This window comes from Stegostoma tigrinum, chromosome 1 (assembly GCF_030684315.1).
Source record: "Stegostoma tigrinum isolate sSteTig4 chromosome 1, sSteTig4.hap1, whole genome shotgun sequence".
In the NCBI taxonomy this organism is placed as follows: Eukaryota; Metazoa; Chordata; class Chondrichthyes; order Orectolobiformes; family Stegostomatidae; genus Stegostoma; species Stegostoma tigrinum.
In genome coordinates this window covers 163165366-163181490 of record NC_081354.1, presented here as the reverse complement: position 1 = coordinate 163181490, position 16125 = coordinate 163165366, and the positions used below count along the sequence as shown (strand labels likewise).

General features: G+C 43.1%; 1 protein-coding gene across 6 annotated transcripts in view; it reads left to right on the top strand.

The window, feature by feature from the left end:
• The first annotated feature begins 728 nt into the window (after positions 1-728).
• The window catches only part of fgfr3 (fibroblast growth factor receptor 3), a 157043-nt gene continuing 141646 nt past the window's right edge, over positions 729-16125 (top strand). For 3 of the 6 annotated variants that reach the window (XM_059649975.1, XM_048528393.2, XM_048528385.2), the window contains exon 1: positions 729-1383. The gene's annotated coding sequence lies outside the window, so the exon portion shown is untranslated. The remainder of the gene's footprint in view (positions 1384-16125) is intronic. The other 3 variants (XM_048528399.2, XM_048528395.2, XM_059649974.1) reach the window with 2 other exon arrangements.

Here is a 16125-nt window from a genome sequence, read left to right as displayed (position 1 = left end):
AAAAGCAAGATCGGCAGTAGATTTGAAATTTGAGATGTGATACTTAATGGTGACATATCAATATGGAGGGGGGCGGGGAAAACAGTTAATATATCGATACGGGACACTTGATATTTCAGTAGGGGATACAATAATACATACGTGTGGGACACAGTTGATGTATTGACGTGGGGCACGGTTAGCATATCCGTGTGGGACACAGTTGATATATCTGTAAAGGATACAGTTGATATATCAATATCATTCAGATTTATTAGGGGATACGATCGATACATCAGGAGGAGATAAAGCTGACATAGGAGAGAAAATGCAAAGAATCGGTCCCTAACGCTGCACGGTCATTCTGCACCATTGCAGATTATACCTTAGTGACCAGCAAATACATTTTCACAGCAACTTAAAAATGTAACTGCGCAGTTTTTTGAAATCCCCGAAAGGGGGCTGGGTGGGAGTGCAGACTGCTCAGGGTGCAGGCAGCACTAGTTCCCCGACTGTCCTTTAGAAAGCCGATATTCGGGAATTTGGCAGCGACTCTCCTGCACTTGTTTCCAACTGAGGCGGCTACTCCGCATCTGGGCAGTGAGCCGGGGTGTACAGTTTTTCCAGGCTGCAGAGAGGGTGGGGGGGGGGGGGGGAGGTGTGGGATCCTCGGTGCAGACTGGCGGGGTTAGTTCATGCGGCTTTGCCGGGCCGGGAGGAGTTCTGTTGCTTTCACCCACCCACTGTAAGTGCTCACATTTGCCCGCGCCGACTAGCTGCGCGGAGTGAAATCTGATCCCTCCCTCTCTCTCTCTCTCAGCCGTTGGCTGTGCTCTGGCAGTTAAAGTCAGCGAGCCAAGCTTTCACACACATACACACACACACTCTCACTCATAAGACAGCGTAAAGGGGGAGAGAGCTGCTTCAACACACACACACACACACACACACAGAGAACAAGCAGCAATCCCTGAGGAACAGTGTCTGCTCTGAACACAGTGAAGAAACAACAGCCATCTCTTGATCTCCTAACCTGGCATCTCTCCCTTCAAGGCTAAGTGCGGGCTAGAAAAAGAAGAACAACCAACATTTATTTGTGCTTCTTTAAGGCAACCTGAGAGGCTCAAGGAGGCAAGTTGAAGAGAAAATGTACAGAGATCTCCAGTGAACAGATCTAGGAGGTGTTACAGACTGAGTCAATGAGGCACGGGGCGGTTCGGGCTGACTTGCCGTTCCTGGAGCCGCTGACAAGTTTCCAGTCCGCGGGCTTCACGCTGGATTTACAAATGACTTGAAAATTTTCTCGACTTCTCGTTTTTGCTGCTGAATCCGCTGGAGGGGGAGACCCTTGAAGGGAGATTCCGGACTGAATCGGATCAACAGTTCGGGAGCATCAGCTTACTGGTCAGTAGAACTCCTTTTGAATTTCTCCACACACACACTCGCCCCCCTCCCCCCCCACCTTCATTTTAATCTGAGTGTGTTGTAATGGCCAGTTTGATCGGGCTCTGTCAGGGGGAGCTGTGCGGGACATTGCCTGGGGCCAGATCACGTTGAGGTGGCGGAGCCGGGGAGTTGTGTACGGCTCACTCAGAAAGCCAGCCGCAGAAGAACAAAAACAGAAGTTACTGGGGAAAAAAAGCTCTGGCAGCTTCTGTGAAGGAAAAATAAAATCAGAGTTAACGTTTCAGGTCCGGTGACCCTTCCTCAGAATAGACCTTTCCTCAGCAGGAGAGGGGCAGAGCAGGATGTAAACAGAGTTGGAGGGACGGAGGGAGGCACTGAGATTTGACAAGGAGTGAACACACGCTCACAGAACCCCCTGGAGCTTGTTCAGCCTAGAGCTGGCTTGTTAAAGCTGCTAGGATCATTTATAAACATGTACGGTACAGAACTGGCGGAATATATTGAAAAAAAAATTTAAAATAAGCAACCGCGGGCGAATTGTGCATGAGATACGGCCACACATAACATTGCCCATCGCTAACTGTCCAGTTTACCACGTTGATGTGGGTCTGGAGTGACATATAGGCCAGACCAGGGAAAGAGGGCAAATGTTCCTTCCCTGAAGGGCATCAGCGAACCGAACATCTTTATAAAATAAAATAAGTTTACCATTAGACCTACTTTTAACTATTTCTATCTCAAAACATGTTTACTCATAAAAAAATCTTCATATATACATAGTCACAAACACAGTTCGGTTTTGTACAGTAGCGTATCAAGGAAAGAAACACTGGAATTTGACAACTATGAACATCTCTGATCTCTATGAAATTCTGATTTCATCACATGTGACGGTGAGATTCGAGATCTTGTTTATAAAGCATGAACGGATTCCTCATCGAGTTACATTGCCCTGTGTCTCCGCTACGCTTTTGCAAACTTTTAATGTGATCCCAAGTGGCTCAAAAATCGGATATCGGCTTCCCCCTTTCCCCACTCCTCCCCCACCCAAAAAAACCCAAAATCAGCTGGACAACGGTATGGCCAGTTTTGTATTTAAAATGCGGTGTCGTGGGTGTAGGGTGTAGTTGTTGGGCGTTCTTGTGCTAGACCTCACCAGGACATACAGAGCTCTCGGGCAGAAGCTGTCGCTACATGCTGACTACGCTACAGCTTTCCGCCTCAACTCATGGACCGAGGTTTATAGGTGCCGTTCTGAACTGGAAACCCTAAACCGTGCTCCCTTCCAGGGGGTACCAGAAGCCTGTCCGCCTGAACCGTTTCTATAAACGATCCCTTACCATTTGGCAGCTTCGCTTTGGCGCCTCTCCTTCCCCCACGGTTTTAATCAAACAACTTTCAGAGGTTCGCAATAGCCCCTTTGCAGTCAGCACCTGAAGAAGTGAGTTTTACAAGGTTCCAAAAAGGAGTTGTGTGTGTGTGTGTGTTTGGGAGGGGGGTGTTTGGGGAACGAGAAAATATTTGGGGATTTCAATTGTCATATAGTTGACAAATATCATTAAATACCCCGAACTCTTGGCGAATGTTTACCGCAGATTGACTGCTTTGTTTTAAATTCTCAGGGGCAGAATGTTAAGACGCCGCTTGGTTTGATTTTAAACACAGTGAGCCAAGCGTTCAAAGATAATCTTTCTTCAAACGTGAACTGCTTTACTTTTCATCCGTTGTAATCTACGCTGAGGAAACTTCCGATGGTTTTCTTTTTTAAAAATCAAATCTTTTACTCCAGTGACTCTCCAAACAAATAACCCCAAATTGTTGGTTTTGTTTGGATATGAAGATGTGATAAATCTTCAATAGACGATGAGAAATCTCGGCAGGTCTCTCTCTCTCTCTCTCAGTCCCTCACCGACACCCGGTCACATCAGCGTGTTGTGTAACGGGGTGCTCCCATCAGTGGTACTGGTGCTGCTGCTCTGTGAAACTGACATTTTCTCCACAAACAATATCCCTTTCCAAAAGCGACCTTTCGCATTGTGTTTGACCCGGTATCAGCGTCAATGGCAATCTCACCAGTGGAGGTGACTGAGGAGCGTGAGTCACCATGTGAAAAGTGGCGATTTGAGCTTTGGAGACATTAATCTCAGGGGGATATGAAGTGCTGACCCTGTCAGGACAGGGGTTTTGAGGAGTGGGAAGTGGGTGCATGTCCACAATGCAAGCTTTCTGTGAAAGAGCTGGCAAAGTACAATCAACTGAACTCGGCAGACAGATCGTTTGGGGTCAGGAGTGTTTTATGTTCATCGTGGCTTAGGGATGATGCTGCGCCTTCAGTTCTGCTCAGCTCTCTTCATTGTGTGTTCAAATATTGAGTGGTAAAACTTAGAAAAAAAGTGGATCAGAAATTTGCAAAAGGAAGCAAAATTGTATGTGAAAGGATAGCTTGACATTTCGAGTATAATGCTCACTCTAAACCTCTTATCACCTCTCCAAAATGATTACATTTCAAAGGTCTATAGCTGTCTATGAAAGGACTGTCAAAACTTTCTCTTCCAGATGTTGCCCTGACCCACTGTGTTTCCAGTAATTTTATTTTTCAAGAAGTGCATAGAATCTATGACGGGTACACACGTTGTGTGATGGAAAATATATGTTCAGAAACTTGTAAAAAGGAGCTCAGTGTGGAGACTGAAGACCTATTTACACTGCTCAGCATTTTTCAACTCCCCAGTGTAGTATTCAGCCTTACAGTTACACAGCGTGCCATTCTTCTGATTGTACAGTGCACTCCTGTGAGACTATTTCTACAATATTGTACACATTTATTAGCAAAGTAGAGGAGTGAATGTGTGCTGTAAACAAACAGAGGCATGTGTGTAGAACAAAGAAAAACCTGCCAAGACAAAAAGGAGACACCTTCGGGGCACCTCTGATTAATGACATTGACTGAGGTGGGAAATAAATAATTAGCCAGTTAGCAGTTTGTGGTATGTGAGACGAGAGCTAACATTTGCAGGATGGTAGACTTCAGGTAAGAAAATGAGTGTTGCTGTATCCTGAACTAAAACAACACACTACAGGCAGACAAATCCCTCTTTGAAACAATCTGAGTTAATGGGCTTTCTGTAACGAAAAGTATTTTAACTTATTAAAAAAAGGCACTTTTCAAGATTGCTTTTTCCTTCCATTCTGCATACTTAGTCTTAATAAATAAATTGGGTTTCATAAAAGGTCAATTCAAAGAATCAAAATTAAACAGCTATGTCCTCAGCAATGGGATTTTCAAATAAAAACAATGTCTATTTTTGGTTCCTGTGTGCCACTGCAGCCTTGGAAAGGTAGCACCATTTTGACCGTGTAATCTGACCTGACAAAAATAACCTGTTTGCCACCAAATCTAGGGCAAATAATTTTTGGATGGATCATGTTTTCTTGATTTCAAAATCATTAAAGTGCATATCCCCCTTTGTCAGTCTGTGGTACAGCAGATAATTTCAGGCATGAGCAGCGATGAGGCATTGCTATCAGCAAGAGATCCCCATTTTTTTGGGGGGGGGATGATTAACTGAGCAGCCTTCTCCCAATCATTGCATTACTGGTCGTGAATGCACACATATGTATGTGTGTCTGAGAGAGAGAGAGAGAGAGAGAGAGCGAGAGAATGCTATCTGGGGAGAGGGTCACATTTAGCTTTGATGTGTAAGATAGCTTACCAGCACCGAGGGACATCCTCACATGAACACTGGCCATTGAATGAAGTACTAAAGGTCAACAAAGGCTCCATGTACAATTCCAAGTAAGTGGGTGGAAGCCTTAAAGAAAGGAGGAGGGTGGAACAGAGAAAGTTGGGAAAAGATATATGGGATCCATTTAAAAATAATTCATAAATAACGTTTTCATTATCATATCTCAGTCCTGTGATTTATTCTTGTCCTAGAGCTAGCCAAACTGTCTCGGATTTGATACTTCCAAGAACACCGCTGTGATGAAGTGAATAATTCTGCTGTGTAATCATAATGCAGATTCTTCCCTCCCATCTTACTGTATAAACTGGGGATGACTCGGGATAAGTCTGTGCTCTGTACTGAGTTGGCACAAAAGGCTTCCCCACTTTCATGCTACCAGAGGAGACAATGGGAAGAGTACACAAGAATGCGTTTGGTAAAGGACCCTGCATTGACCAGCCTTCAACCTAATCGCTGTCTAGACTCATAGGTAAAGAATGAGATTGTCGGTGAAGTGCCAGAAAGCTGTTACCCAACAAAAATGAGGAGGAGAGTGATAATTTATTAATGTTGGAGATGAAGGCAGAAAACTTTGGCAGAATCTCCATGGTAGACGTATAACATTTGGGGAAAAAAGTAATTAAAAGGGCAGAAACTGCATTTATATAGTCAAGGCATCCCAAAGGGCTTTACAACCAATCATGGTTTTTGAAGCTGTCAGACTGGAAATGCATTTTGACACAGCAGTTACGCTATATTGATTGATTGATTGATTTAATGTCATATGTACCAAAGTACAGTGAAAAATTTGGTTTACAAGCAGTTCAGGCAGATCATAGTAGGTAAGGATGTACAAATCAAAAAGACTCGGACACATTACATTGCACAGGGCTTGCGCTAGGCGAGATCAGCGTTAGCAATATCAGCATTATTTGAAAAGAACATTATTAGTAATTTTTACAGATTTAGAATTTAAGTTTAAAAGTGTAGAACGGTTATAAGAAATGTGGAAGTTAGATCTGCTGTAAGGAGCTCACAAGGAGTTGTACAGTGTTGGCATCATCTTGGATGGTTGTATATATCACTCTAGGGCAAAATATCATTTAAAACTGTGTAAATGTTGCAGTTTAGAATGCTACCTCAGTCAGTGTACCACTGATTGCTGAAACCATGAAAATTGCCCAGCCATTTCTGTGAAGCAAGTTCTTATGATTTCCCAGCAAAGGAATTTATAGAGTCATTATGTTTTTTACAGCACAGAAAATAACTCTTCTGCCCATTGTGTCTTTGCCAGTAAATAAGCATCTATCTATTGTAAGATCTGTCTTAAAACAAAAGTGATATTTCCACACTAAGCTTTCCACAGCAATGGCAGCTTGCAATGCAACTGGGTTCCCTCCTTGATTTTTACTCCGTGAACTGTGGTCATGACAATTCAAAGTCTAGACTAGAAAATGGAGTAAGCACCAGCAACAACGTGCATTGATGTAGCACCTTTAACATTGAAAAGCATTCGAAAAATCCATGGCCTCCCAGTCCCGGCGATTATCTAGTGACCCCTACTGGGAAAGTGTGTGTACAGTTTTGATTGTGTAATACACCATGGAAACAGATTGCTCACCCCAACAAGTTTGCACTGGTATTTTTCTCCATTTGAGCAATTGCACATAATCCCACTCTCTCACTTCTTCCATAGTCTGTTTAAGATTTCCCTTTTTCAAGCAGTGACCTGATACATATGATTGTCAGATAAGGAGAGGATTGGACCTGGGTCTGAAGTTCCTCCCCAAGCTGCCAGCACTCACTGTCTAGACCTGCACATGAAGATTTACTGCTCACATGTGGCAGCAAGTGGGAACCCCTCCCAAATTGAAGAGGCGATGCCTTTAAAAGGGGGGGGGGCAGGAAAGATTAAAGAAGAGGTAAAGGGAAATACTTTCTTCTTCTGGACATTTTCAAGAGTCTGTCATTTGGAACTGAACTCAAATCAGGATTACCAGGTATTGCCACTTCGTTTGCAAAGCTGTATATGTGCTAAGTTCAAGGTTATACAATGCATCAAAGTGTGACTTATTTTCTATTCTGGTCTTTTAAAAGATGTTTTTGTTTTTCTCTCGGTTTTTCCTTTTCATCTGCTGGCTTGATGCCAACATCACTGAATCTGGACAGCAGAATTTTGTGCAGCTCCATCTTTAGAGCTTCCATCTTTTTGCTGTTTGTTCAACATTGAATCCATCAGGTCTCCTTTATTTCAACTTAACGCAGGGAACCAAGACATTCAGTGTAATATTTTCCGTCCAATTCAGAAATAAGCTCGTCAGAGCTATTTTCCTAAAATGCCTTGTCTCATTGCCGCTCTCTGTTCCTCCCTCATGTGAAATGTCAGTGATTCTCCTGGTGGCCTCCTGGTCAACACTCCTTCTTTAAATAATACAATCAGAAACAAGGCATCTGATCATTTGTCTCTTTGTATTTTATGGAAATGCATGTTGGATAATAGTTGCCTCGATGAAATTAATGAGTAAATTTCATCAGGGGATAGTTGTGGTTCAATTAATAGCACTCTTTCCTCTGAGTTACAATGTTCTGGGTTCAAACCCCACTCCAGAGATTAAACTCATAAATCACAATTGACACTCCGTTGTAGTACCAAGGCTGTTTGAAAGACTGTCTTCTGGATGGATGTTAAAGTAAAGCCCTACCTGTCTGCTCTGTTAGATGTAAAAGAACCTGCAACACTGCTTCAACAAGTACCTGATGACCTGACCAAATATTTATCTCTCAATAAAAACTGAAAGAACTGTGGATGCTGTAAATCAGAAACAAAAACAGAAATTGCTGGAAAAGCTCATCAGGTCTGGCAGCTTCTGTGGAGAGAAATCAGAGTTAACATTTCACTCTCTGAGCCAGATCTATATCAACACCTTTGTCTAACTGCTTTTCTCTCTCTTTGTGCTCTATCCCCACCTCTTGTTGACTGCTTCACTCTTCCCCATACCCTATCTTCTGCATATAAACCTACAAGTTTCTAGCTTCCATCAGTTCTGAGGAAGAGTCACCGGACCTGAAATGTTAACTCTGACTTTTCTTCGCAGATGCTGCCAGACCTGCTGAGTTTTTCCAGCAACTTTGTTTTTGTTTCTCTTTACTTAATTGACAATGAGGCTCATTTTTTGATGCATGTGTCTCTGGAAAGACCAGTTCTTGTTGCCTGTCCTTGAACTCAGTGGCTTGCCAGGCCATTGCAGAGGGCTGTTAATAATGGGCTTCTCTGAGGTTCTGTACATATCTATGGTGTACCAAAGCATTGACTTTTGATTTCAGAAATCAAGGCTACACACAGAAATTAAGGTCTCTGCAAGGAAAAAAAATTAGATGCCGGGCTGGTGATGGAGAGTCAACCTCATTGCCATGAGTCTGGTGGCCAGACTAGGTAAGACGGGCAGATTTCCTTCCCAAAAGGACATTAGTGACCCAGATGGGTTGTATGCCTAATGACAATGGTCACGCAGTACCATTAAGCTCACTTTTTATTCAAGAATTTTTTATTGTATGCATCTTTTACGATCTGAGGATTTAAACCCTATCACCAGAACATTAACCCGGGGCTCTGAATTAATGGTCAGCTGACATTATGCCACAGCCTCTCTGTTTAAAGTGATAGTTTCATGTACAGCTTTACTGTAAATGAGTTTCCATACAACTGTAAGATATAGGAGCAGAATTAGGCCCATCAAGTCTGCAAGGCCATTCAATCATGGCTGATATGTTTCTCAACCCCATCTTCCTGCTTTCTCCCCATAGCCCTTGATCCTATTACCAACCAACAATGTATCTATCTCTGATTTAAAGACACTCAATGACTTGGCTTCCACAGCCCATTGCAGCAACAAGTCACAGAGATTCACCACCCTCTGGCTGAAGAAATTCCTCCTCACCTCAGTTCTAGAGGGTTGTGTCATCAGTCTGAGCCTGTGCCCTCAGGTCCTAGTCTGTCCTACGAGTGAAGACATCTTCTCCAAGTCCACTCTATTCAGGTCTCTCAGTATTCTGAAGTATCAATTAGATTGCCCCTCATCCTTCCAAACTCCATCGAGTACTGACCCAGGTGGGTCCAGTATGACTCTTCATGTGTTCTGAAGAAGAATCATTCTGGATTTGAAACATTAACTCTGTTTTTCTCTCTCAGCTAGACCTGCTGAGTTTCTTCAGCATTTTCTGTTGCTATTTCAGATTTCCAGCATCCAGTTTATTTTTATTTTATTTGTCTTTTGTTTGAAAATCAATCCCTTTCTAACCGTCTGCTCAGCCTGCCTTCTCCCCGAAATATCTCTCACCCATCTCACTCTCCGATCCAAGTTATCAACCTTTCCCTATCTGTAAAATGTTCACTGACAAGGAGCTCCCACAGTCAATTCAAATGGGTCCAGTTTATCCATGTGACATGTATGAAAAGCGCTGAAGTGTTCAGGACGTATTGCGAGACAGCCAGAAAGAACAATAAAGGTGCTATCACCTGCGATATCTCTTTCGCAGACCAGAATTGTGCTGGTTAGGTTTTTAGCCAGGCTACAACAGTAGTAGATTTGCCAACTTTACATGCATTTAAGTCATCATTGGATAAGCATATGGACGTACATGGAATAGTGTAGGTTAGATGGGCTTGAGATCGGTATGACAGGTCGGCACAACATCGAGGGCCGAAGGGCCTGTACTGTGCTGTAATGCTCTATGTTCTATGTACAGAGAGCAGTGACAGTAGCTAATGTCGAGTGGTTGTAAACACATGGATGGGCAGGGTGGCAATAAATCCTTACAGTCAAGTAAGTGACAGTATTGGGTTATTATTAACAGTCAGCTTTATGCTGCGTTGCCTTTTAAGTAATCCTTGCAAAAGTGACAGTATAATAGTGATACACACCCCAGTATCAGAGTGTGTTGATATTTAACTTAGTTGGGGTTTTCCATTTGTTCAGTAAGCCTGCCTGTAAATCCTGCACTCATTGACACACATGAAGGTCGAGAGCCTCCTCTAGTAGTTCAGAGAGCTGGTTGGTTTCTTTTTGACTTTTCCCAATGCTGGTTCAGCACCCTTCATGCCAATCATCAAGTTTTGGATCTGGTAGGTAGTTTTACAGCTGCACATCCTTCCTGATGCTAAACCTGTCCCATTTATCCAGTCTGCACACAAGCACCAATCACTTGCCTGTATTGATGGCTAGGTTCCTTCATAAATACCTCAGCTTGGGTAACCTGCTAATACTCACTACTTAGCCTCACTAATGAAGAATTATCATTTGGGTGAGATAATACCAGATGCCCAATGCTTGTGGAAATTTATTCTAATAAGAACGAACAAAAGTTAAGCTAGTAATAAATCCTGTCACTAACTGTGAACAGTGCTTTACTCTGGGCCAGCTGATTCAGGAGAATTGCTGTACCTCTCATGCAAATTCTTCCCTTTCTCCCCATTCCTGCCAACCCTCACCACACCCCTCTACAAAATTAACTGTAAAGGTAACATAAACCATTTGTTAAGGCTGTTTACATTAATTTGACTAATTACTTGGACTAATCCATTCAACTGTAGCATTCCACTCTGTGATGTCTTTTAAAAAATTTAAAATTTCTTTCTAATTTGTTGATTGGCAATAAGATTCTGCCCACGTCCTGTGCAATTATACATTTGGCCACAAGGATTGGACTGCATTCAATAAGAGCTTTTTCTTTAAAACTCCTGCATCATTTAAAATGCAAGTGATGAAACTTTGCAAAAACGTAAATCTAAAATCTGCTGGGGAAAGATTTGCAAATTGAATTTCAAGTAAGGTTGTCCTGTAGGATGGCTTAGTAAAAGGGACTCTACACTTTTAGCATTAAATGTTACCTTGGGTCATTTGGCTGGATGCATCATGATGAGAGAGCACTCACTATTACTGGTTTCACTGTAGCTCTCTGCTCTTGAGTAATCTGTAGTGGAGCTCACTGCAGGAAATCCCAGGACAAAGAATCATGTCACTGACCTCAAGTACTCGAGGTGCCAGGGTAGGAGGCTGCTGAAGGGACAAAGGAGCCCTCAGAGCGACAGGACAGGTCACTGAAATGAGCAGATGGTACTTGAGCGGTCAGAACAAGGGAAGACAAATGGGGTTTCTTACCATGTGACACAGGAGACTTCTATTGACGTTATGGAAACGAAGGCAGGATAGAAGCTTTGGAAAATTGTGTGGCTTGTTTACAAAAATGCAAAGTCTGTGGTTCATATGCAGCAGACAGATCTTTGATGTGCAGATTGTGATCATCTATTCTCTGAATTAATGCCAACTGGAGCACTGGATTTTGTTTGTTTTAAAAAGTCAGCAAGGTCAGCAATAGATACATTCTGTGTTTTTCTCATTATATTCCTTGGATCAAAAGTAAAAGGCATCAGCTTATTTTCATCTGAGGTCATTGTTCAGTACACTTGGTGTTGATCCCAGATAGTGACGTCTAGTTGAATCTAGTTGTCCACAAACCTGCCTGTTGGCAGGATACATTTTGAAAAGTTGCATTCCAGTTTACTTTTCAAATGAGCAGCGAAATATTCAGCATTATTCACTTACCCAAAACTTGTCTTCCTCTTACATAATACTGACCTGTGTCTTCTGGTTGCAGATCAGATTTCCAGAATTGGCAAGTTTTAAGTTTTTAATGGTTCATTTCTCAAACTTAAATGCAGTGCAGCTGGTGTTCATTCTTATTGACAGACAGGGCAACTCATATTTACAGCGTATCTTTAATGTGGAATAGAGGGCCAAGGCATTTAACCGAAGGTTTGGTCACAGAGGTGGTTTTAAAGGAGGACTAGAAGGCGGAGAGGTGGAAGAGTTGAAGGTGGGAATTGAAGGGAAGGGTCGAGGGATGGTTGAATACACAGTCACAAATAGTGGGGCTGGTTTTGGGACATCATGTTGGGATTGTACAGGATGTTGGTGAGGCATCTTCTCAAGCCCTGTGTCCAGTTCTGGTTTCCCTGTTATAGGAAGGATACCATTAAGCTGGGCAGGGTTCAGAAGAGATTTACCAGGGTGTTCCCGAGAATGGAAGGTTTGAGTTGTAAGGAGAGGCTGGATAGGCTGGGACTTTTTTCACTGCAGTGTAAGAGATTGAGGGGTGACCTTATAAGAGGTTTATAAAATCACGAGGGGTACAGATAAGGTGAATGGCAGGTGCCTTTTCCCTCGGCTTAGGGATTTCAAGACTAAGAGGCATAATGTTAAAGTGTGAGGGGAAAGATGTAAAAAGGACATGGGGGGAAACTTTGTGACACACAGGATGATTCATGTGTGGAATGAACTTCCAGGGGAATGATGGATGCAGATACAGTTGCTCCATTTAGAAGACATTTAGAAAAGTACATGAATAAGAAATGTTTGGAGGGATATGGCCAAGCACAGGTAGGTGGGACTAGATTAGTTTGGGATTATGATTGGCATGGACTGGTTGGACCAAAGGGTCTGTTTCCATGCTCTATGACGCTCTGACTCTGTAGTGATCAATGGACAAATGAGTGCCACAGCCAATCCTGCCATGGCTCAGCACGCCCATTTCTGAGCAAGTGTCATGAGATGGCAATCAGCAGCTAAATGCTGGGTAACTTTCTCCCTCTTGAGTCCTCAGTGCTGAGGCCAACTCTATAACACCCTGACTTTTCCCTTTGACTTGGTTCATCTATCAATCACCTTGCTGAACGCGGAGCTTCTGGTTGCTTGGTCATGTGTTATGAGGTGATACATTTACTGTGCACTATATTTTCTGCAAACGCTTCCGAAAATATTTCGGGGTGTTGAATGCCAAATGGTGGATGATTTGCAAAATCACAGGTTGCCACTGACCGGAAAGTGGATCAAGACCTGTTAAGCTTGGGGCAAACTTACATTTCAATACTAGAGTAGGAGGTCTTGTGCATGCGGAAAACTGAGTCATCCTACCCCGCCTCCTTGACCTGTCCATCTTCCCTGGACTGACCTATCCCCTCCCTACCTCCCCACCTATACTCTCCTCTCCACCTACCTTCTTTTCTCTCCATCTTCGGTCCGCATCTCCCTCTCTCCCTATTTATTCCAGAACCCTCACCCCATCCCCCTCTCTGATGAAGGGTCTAGGCCCGAAACGTCAGCTTTTGTGCTCCTGAGATGCTGCTGGGCCTGCTGTGTTCATCCAGCTTCACACTTTGTTATCTTGGATTCTCCAGCATCTGCAGTTCCCATTATCACTCATCCTAAGGCTGGTTGGTTGATGTCCAAGCTGCCGTTGATAGACATTCATTTGAATTCACCCACATAATTTGCCAGTGTCACTGCAGTTAAAAGTAATTACTCTGCTACTGGTACATTATGCAACAAATTTTGAATACTTAAATTGTTCACAGTTTTGCCTTTCTCTGTTTTCCACACTATTTAAACTACACTTTTTCTTTCAAATTTCTGAACAGAAAGTAAAAATGACCTACTGGGATGGTATTTTGTAATCTCCTGCTTCCATAGCCAAGGCAACCCTGAGTCCCAGCAGGAGGGTGTGATGGAATATTACCTATTGCCTGGATGGGTGCAGATCCAAAGACATTCAAGAAGCCCAACTGTACCCAGGACAAAGCATACAACTGGATCAGCATCCCATCCACCAGTTTCAACGTACTTTCCTTTTTCACCAACATACTATGGCAGCAATGAGTATCATCAACAAGATGCACACTGCAATAACTCACAAAGGCTCCTTAGACAGCACTTTCCAAACCTGTCACCTCCACCACTGAAAATGACAAGAGCAGCAGATGCACGGGGACACAAATAGCTGCAAATTCCTCTCCACACCACTACCCATCCTGACTTGGAGTTATATCGCCTTTATTTCACTGTCACTGGGTCAAAATCCTGGAATTCCCTCACTAACAGAACTGGGGTGTCCCAACACCCAGGGACTGCAGTGATTCAAGTAAGCAACCCACCACCACCTTCTGGAGGGCAGTTGGGGATTAGCAACTAATGATGACCTAGCCAACAAAGTGGGCCTGAGAGTGGTCATGCCAATCACCACTGCTGCCACATACCATTACCCTCACTGACTTCCTCATACCCACCCCCGAACCTCACCATCCCCCTCCCCTACCCACAGCACACAGTCACAAATAAAGCTGATTGTCAAATCTGAGACAACAAGGGGTAGAGCTGGATGAACACAGCAGACCAAGCAACATCAGAGGAGCAGGAAAGCTGACATTTTGGGCCTAGACCCTTCTTCAGAAGAAGGGTCGAAGCCCGAAACGTCTGCTTTCCTGCTCCTCTGATGCTGCTTGGTCTGCTGTGTTCATCAAGCTCTACACGTTGTTATCTGAGATTCTCCAGTATCTGCAGTTCCTGCTATCTCCTTCTGAAGGGATGCTCTTCAACTGATGGAAATGTTTGTAACACAAAGTGCTCTTTAAATTTTGTGTGAAATCGTACAGTGCAATATTTCTGTTCTTGTGCTCATCCTGATCAAAAAGGTTAGATATATAATGGCTTAAAACCTAATGGGTTGCAGACTGAACATTCATAATTCTCCCTGATATGGCCACCATTCCCCAGATTCAGCCAAAAGGGCCACACACAATCTCGGATTCATTAAAAGGCTCATTTGGTGTTATTTTTACTTGAACACAAAATGTAAAAGTACTGTCTACTTGGAATGTAACAATAAATTGTGACAATTTAAGAACAGTCATGACCCAAAAATTGCAGATGTTTGATTAACCATTATGCGTAGTCCATACATATTGAGAGGAAGTTAAGACTCCATTCCATTCGTATAGTGAGAAAGAAATAAGTCCATAGTAAGTAAGAAGCTTGACAGAGTGGGCTATGTTTGGAAGCAGGAAAAGCCATGTCTTTAACATTGAAATATATTAGACATATGAGCAGAGATAATGGGAACTGCAGATGCTGGAGAATCCGAGATAACAAAGTGTGGAGCTGGATGAACACAGCTGGCCAAGCAGCAGCTTAGGAACACAAAAGCTGACGTTTCGGGCCTAGACCCTTCATCGGAAAAGGATGAACAGTTCGGCTGTTTTATTGACGGCAATGTTAGGGGAAACGACATTAGCGAACACAATGTTTTCCTTCTAAGATAATGGGAACTGCAGATGCTGGAGAATCCAAGATAACAAAAGTGTGGAGCTGGATGAACACAGCAGGCCAACCCCCGCTCTGATGAAGGGTCTAGGCCCGAAACGTCAGCTTTTGTGCTCCTGAGATGCTGCTTGGCCTGCTGTGTTCATCCAGCTCCACACTTTGTTATCTTGTTTCCCTTCTAATACTTGTTTGGTCTCACCTAGAGTATCGTGGCCAATCCTGGGCAGTGGTCATTAGAAAGGACCTGAAGGTTTTAGAGACAAAGCAGGAAAGAGAGTGATTCAGGAAATGAGGGACTTCTGTTACATGGATTGACTGGAAAAGCTGGGGTTGGTTTCCTCAGCGAAGAGATAGTCAAGAGGAGCTTTGATAAGGAAGTTCAAAGTCACAAATGGTCTGAATAGACAAGATAGAGAAAAATTAATCCCATTGGTGGAAGGATAAAAAAACAGACAGCATTATTAAAAGGTGACCTGCAAAAAGGATCAAAAGTGGTGATAAAAGAAGTCACATTTTCACACAGAAAATCATGCAGAAAGCAAATTCCCTTGTGGTTTTCAAAGACAAATTGGATAAGCATGAGAAGACAAAGTGTTTTCAGGGCTCCAGTGATACGGTGAGGAGCCAGACTATTTTAATTGCTGTTACAGAGGGCTAGCATGAATATGATAGGCCGATTCTCCTCCTTTGTTCTATAACTGTGCTATGACATTACAGTTTGCTGGCTGCACACACCACTGACGATTTTGGCTTTTATTGTCTAACTCCTGACAGCATTGAAAACAATCTTTATTGTGTTTGAGCACAACACAATCACCTCATTTGGTGAGTGCTACGTCCTCCCTAAACTATGATATGACTGA